The sequence below is a fragment of the Peromyscus eremicus genome, chromosome 9 (genome assembly GCF_949786415.1).
Source record: "Peromyscus eremicus chromosome 9, PerEre_H2_v1, whole genome shotgun sequence".
In the NCBI taxonomy this organism is placed as follows: Eukaryota; Metazoa; Chordata; class Mammalia; order Rodentia; family Cricetidae; genus Peromyscus; species Peromyscus eremicus.
The window spans coordinates 67,744,064-67,750,732 of NC_081425.1; positions in this window are offsets into that span (position 1 = coordinate 67,744,064).

The window sequence follows — 6,669 nt, forward strand, 5'->3', positions numbered from 1 at the left end:
GATAAGCTAAAATAAGACAAAGTCCAGGCCCGGGAAAAACTAGACCAATCAAGGATGGACCCGTACTAACCCCCTCCCCTCTAAGAAATTTTATGGGTTTCGCCTATAAAAACTAACTTCCCCAAGAAAGAGTAACTCCTCCCTGCCTCACTGCGCTGAGGCCAGTGAGTGCTTGAGATGAGTTCCCTGTCATGCAACTTGTAACAAAAGTAACCCTTGCTTTTGCATTCTGGTATGCTCGTCCTGGGTGGTCTCTCTGGGGGTCACAATCTGGGCACAACAGTCATGTCAGCCATTTTATGTGGGTGCTGGAGACTTGAACTCAGTTCCTCAAGCTCGCACAGAAAGCACTCTTACTGCTGAGCTACCTCACCATCACTCCTGTTTTGTTGTTGTTGTTGACAGGATTTCATGACCTTGAGCTTGATGCATAACTGGTGAGACCTTGAATTTTTTTTAATTACTTTTTTCCTTTTGTTCTTTTCTTTGTTTTTCAAGACAGGATTTCTCTGTGTAGCTTTGCACCTGTCCTGGAACTCACTCTGTAGCCCAGGCTGGCCTCGAACTCACAGAGATCTGCCTGCTTCTGCCTCCCGAGTGCTGGGATTAAAGGCGCGCACCACCACCCGGCTTTTAATTACTTTTAATGAGCTGCAGCAGTGGCTGAACTAGTCGCAGGCTCCTTTAATCCCAGCACGCGGGAGGCAGAGGCAGGCAGATCTCTGTGAGTTTGAGACCAGCCTGGGCTACATAGTGAAAACCAGGACAACCAGAGCTAAGTAGAGAGACCCTGTCTCAAAAACAAAACAAAACAAAAAGACTGGTTGCTATTCCAGAGGACCCGGGTTTGATTCCCAACACCAATCTGAGGACATGCTTGGTGCACAGACACACATGCAGGCAAACACCCATCTATCTATCTATCTATCTATCTATCTATCTATCTATCTATCTATCTACCTACCTACCTACCTACCTATCTATCTATCTATCTATCTATCTATCTATCTATCTATCTATCTTTCTTTTATTTAACTAAAAATTTTTTTTGAGATGGTCTCTCTGTGTAGCCCTGGCTGTCCTGGAGCTCCCTCTGTAGACCAGGCTGGCCTCAAACTCAGAGATCCACCTGCCTCTGCCTTCTAAGGGATGGGATTAAATGCATGCGCCGACACCTTTTAGGTGGTTTGCTTTGGTTTTGAGACAGAGTGGCTCCAATTCCTGGAGATGCTCATGCCTCATCCTCCACGTGCTGGAATCTCAGCTTCGAGGATCCGTGCCAGCTCTGAGCTGTGGTTTTGTGTGTCAAGTTCTGTGAAAATCACTGCACATTCACAAGAACCCCGTGACAGAGGAACGATGCGTTCTTCCAACAAGAGGGAAGGAAATGATACGTAGAAGACTAAGCTGTTGCAGACCACGGTCAACTGACTCCAGAGCCTTTTATCTGAACCTTAAGACACATCACTCCCACCTTGTTTATTTTTAGTACAGTGTGTATGTACATGTATGTGTGTGTGTGTGTACAAGTATGTTTGTGTGTACACATGTATGTGACCACATCTGCCACAGTGCGCCTACAGTCAGAAGAGGACAACTTCCTTTCCTCTGTGGGTCCCACAGATGGAACTTAGGTTGTCAGGCTTGATTGTTAAGTGAGTCACTAGATGGGCCAGTTTATCAACCCTATTTACTTATTTTTTTGAGACAAGATCTCATGTAGTTCAGGCTAGCATCAATTTCTCCATGTGGTTGAAGGAGACTTTAAATTCCTGGTCCTGCCTCTCCCTCCCAAGTGCTTGAATTACAGGTTGGCACAGTCAAGACCAGCCTCATATTCTCATATTTGGAGCTAGGATCTTTCTGGAGCTAGGCCTTACTATGTAGCTCAGGCTGGTCTCAAACTCTCTATCCCCCCCCCCCCCCCACCTCAGTCTCCTTAGTGCCTGGATTACAGGCATGCCCACCAAACCTAGTTTACTTCCTCCCTACCCCAGGGTAGTTGGCATACATTAAAACTTTCTATAAAGTCTGTAATTTATTTTAAATTCTTGTTTATTCATTTAAAGACAGGGTCTTACTATGTAGCCCTGGCTGGCCCAAAACTCGTTATGTAGACCAGATTTACTTCAGATTCATAGAGATCTGCAGGCTGGAATTAAAAGTGGAATTAAAAATTAAAAGTGTGCACCGTCAAGCCTGGCCAAAGTCTACAATTTGATGGACTTTAATGTATAGAAACACCCATGAAACAATTTCTTTAGAAGGTTTTCTTATGGCCTTTTAAAATCCTTTTCTCCCGGCCCTGCCCTCCTTGCTCACATACCTTGGCAATCACCAGTCTGCTCTCTGAGACTATTTTCTAGAATTTTGAATTGATGAATCATTTAGTGTTGTGGTTTGAATGAGAATAGCCACCATATCTTAGTTCCTGGGGAGTCGAACTGTTCGAGATTTAGAAGGTGTGGCCTTGTTGGAGGAGGCGTGTCACTGGAGGTGGGCGTGAGGTCTCAAAAGCCCAGGATAGGCCCTGGTCTCTTGCTCTCAGCCTGCATCTTGAGGACCACATATGAGCTCTCAGCTTCTTGCCCAGAACCCCGCCTACCTGCCTGGGGCTGTGCTCCCCACCGTGAATGACAATGGACTAATCCTCTGAAACTGTAAGCAAGCCCCAATGAAATTCTTTTTTCTATAAATTGCCTTGGTCATGGTGTCTCTTCATAGCAACAGAAAAGTAACTAAGACAACTATGTACTCTTATTTTGGTCATTTTTTTTTTTTAAACTCAGCATACTCATTTTCAGATTTAACTATGCTGCATGTGTTGATAATTCCAGACTAACAATTTATTTTATTTTATTTATTTAATTCCATGTATGCGTGCTCTGTATGTATACCTGCATGCCAGAAGAGGGCATCAGATCCTATTATAGATGTTTGTTTGATCCACCATGTGGGTGCTGGGAATTGAACCCGGGTCCTCCGGAAGAACAGCCAGTGCTCTTAACTGCTGAGCCATCTCTCCAGCCCCAGACTAGCATTTTTTAAATGTTATCTTATTGACTTTGTTTGGCACCTTTCATTTTTCTTAATTTGACAGCTCTGTGACATTTGGAGAGACAGTTGCTGGACAGAAACACTTTGATGACTTAAGTAGCTGTCACCCGTCCGTCAGAGAGAAAGGGTACAGCAGGATTGGTTAAGCCCACCTTAATCATAATATATAATTCTGGGTTCCATAAACTCTGGTTTTCTCAGACAGGAAGTAACAATGAGACTCCAATTGTTGATGATATGTGGGGAAGGGCTCAATGCAGATTTGTATCATTCTGGTTGCTCTGTTTTCTAATTTTTAGTTTTGCATGTTTTCTTTTTTTATTGAAAACTTGTGCCTTGACTATAAAGATAACTCAGCTGTTAAAAGCACTGTCTGGCCGGGCAGTGGTGGCACATTCCTTTAATTCCAGCACTTGAGAGGCAGAGGCAGGTGGATCTCTGTGAGTTTGAGGCCAGCCTGGTCTACAGAGAGAGATCTAGGACAGGCACCAAAACTACATAGAGAAACCCTGTCTTGAAAAACCAAAATAAATAAATAAATAAATAAATAAATAAATAAATAAATAAAAGCTCTGTCTGCTCTTGCAGCAGAGGACCCAGGTGCAGTTCCAGCACTCATATGGCTGCTCACAACCATCTGTAACTTCAGTTCTATAGGGTCTGTCTTAGAGTTTCTATTGCTGTGAAGAGACACCTTGACTATGGCAACTGTTATAAGGAAAACGTTTAATTGGGGTGGCTCCCTTACAGTTTCAGAAGTTCAGTCCTTTATCATCATGGAGGGGAGCATGGCAGTGTGCAGGCAGACATGGTGCTGGCTACATCTTGATCAGAAGGCAGCAGGAAGTGGACTGTGTGACACTGGGAGGTATCTTGAGCATAGGAAGCCTCAAAGCCTGTCCCACAGTGACACACTTTGTTGTGGGATATTTGTACACTGTGTGAAGATGTATTGCTGTGATTGGTGTAATAAAAAGCTGTTGGCCAATAGCTAGGCAGGAGATACAGGTGGGACTTCTGGGGAGAGAAAGAAAGAGGAGGAGGAATCTAGGCATGTAGGGGAAGCCAGGAGACATGCAGAGGAAACAGGGGGTGCAAGATGGAAGAGAGGTAACGCCATGTGATAGAATGTAGATTGATATAAATGGGCTAATTTAAGTTATAAGAGCAAGTTAGTAACAAGCCTAAGCTACAGGCTGAGCTTTCATAGTTAAAAGAGGTCTCCAGGTCATTATTTGGGAGCTGACTGGCAGGACAGAAAAAGACTCTTACAATGCTTCCTACAACAAGGCCACAGCTACTCCAGCAAAGCCACACCTCCTAATAGTGCCACTCCCTATGAGCTTATGGGGGCCAGTTACATTCCAACTACCACAGGATTCAATGCCCCCTTCTGACTTCCTTGGCACTGTAGCTTTGCTCCTTTCCTGGAACTCACTTGGTAGCCCAGGCTGGCCTCGAACTCACAGAGATCTGCCTGGCTCTGCCTCCCGAGTGCTGGGATTAAAGGCGTGTGCCACTACCGCCCGGCAAAAATCTTAAATTTAAAAAAAAAAAAAAAAAAAAAAAGAGGAGGTAACATTTCCCAGCTCCCTCCTGGAATCAAGTTTTAATCAGAGCAGTTATGGGTCATCAGTTTGAATGTTTTGTGAATCCTCTTTTCCCTGTTTATGTATTATGTCCAGTGACCTTTTTTTTTTTTTTTTTTAACTCTTTGCTCTTTATTGAGCCTGCCACCCAGCTCCCAAATAAATACATGGAGACTTATTCTTACTTATGAATGTCCGGCCTTAGCTTGGCTTGTTTCTAGCCAGCTTTTCTTAAATCATCCTGTCTACCTTTTTTCCTCTGGGCTTTTACTTTTCTCTATTCTGTATTCCTTTCTTTCCTTCTTACTCCGAGTCTGGCTGTGTGGCTGGGGAGCTGATCCCTGGAGTCCTCTTCTCCTCCTTTTTTCATTCCTCTCTCTTCTTGTTCTTCTACTTATTCTCTCTGCCTGCCAGCCCCACCTATCCCTCTCCTGCCTTGCTATTGGCCGTTCAGCTCTTTATTAGACCAATCAAATGTTTTAGACAGGCACAGTAACACAGCTTCACAGAGTTAAACAAATGCAACATAAAAGAATGCAACACATCTTTGCATCATTAAACAAATATTCCACAGCGTAAACAAGTATAACACATGTTAAAGTCAACCGTTCTGATCTCTTCCTTTGGGGTTGTTTTAGTTGGGAGATCCAGCTGTTTGAAAACTTGTTAGGTAGTTGACAGCATTGATTTCTTTCCTTGCCCATCTTTGTTCTTTGCTCAATGATGCTTGGGTTAGGCACCTTGTACCTTGTGAAACATCCTTGGCACTTTTCTTAGAATGAGCAACAAAAGCCAGAGCTTACAAAGGGCTTTCCACTGATACCAGCAGCAGCACTGGTAGCAAGGGCAGTACTGTAAGCATTGCAGCTTGGATGGAAAGATATCCTGGTAGCCGGGAGCCAAGGAATACCACAAAGTCACACTGCACAAAGAAACCTCACTGGCCACTCGTGTGGTTCCAGGGACTTACAAGTACAGCTAGGGGAGCTCCACTACTGAGGAGACAGAGAAGTGAGTGTGGCTGAAAAAATGGGGAAAGGGGACCACTGTGGCCCTGGAGAAACAACTAGAACAGGGAGGTGGGTGGTCTTCTGAGTCATCTCTTTAGCCCTTTCCTATTATGAGACAAGATCTCACTAAATAGCCTTGGCTGGCCTGAACTCTCTATTTAAACCAGTGTGGTTGAAAGAAAATGACCCCTGCCGGGCGGTGGTGGCGCATGCCTTTAATCCCAGCACTTTGGGAGGCAGAGGCAGGCAGATCTCTGTGAGTTCAAGGCCAGCCTGGTCTACAAAGCAAGTTTCAGGAAAGGTGCAAAACTACACAGAGAAACCCTGTCTCGAAAAACCAAAAAAAAAAGAAAAAAAAGAAAGAAAATGACCCCTAAAGGGACTGACATTTCTAGGAGGTGTGGCTTTGTTGGAGTGGGTGTGGCCTTGTTAGAGGAAGTGTGTCCCTGTGGAGGCAGACTTTGAGGTCTCATTATATGCTTAATCCACATTCAGTGAGACAGTTCACTTCCTGTTGCCTTCCAGTCAAGATGTAGGACTCTCAGCTACTTCTCCAGCACCATGTCTGCCTGCTCGCCACCATGTTGCAACCTCTGAAAATGTGAGACATCACAATTAAATGTTTTCCTTTATAAGAGTTGCTGTGGTCATGGTGTCTCTTCACAGCAATAGAAACCCTAACTAAGACAACCAGGCTGGCCTAGATCTGCCTGCCTCTGCTTCTCAAGTGCTGGCCTTAAAGGTGGTCACCACCACACCCTGCTCTAGGGGTGTTTTGTTTTTTTGTTTTTTTTTTTTTTTGGTTTTTCTGAGACAGGGTTTCTCTGTGTAGCTTTGCACCTTTTCTGGGACTCACTTGGTAGCCCAGGCTGGCCTCGAACTCACAGAGATCCGCCTGGCTCTGCCTCCCGAGTGCTGGGATTAAAGGCGTGCGCCACCACCGCCCAGCTTAGGGGTGGTTTTTTAAAGACATGTTTTTATAGAATTGGTATATTGTGGGGCTCGAGAGATAG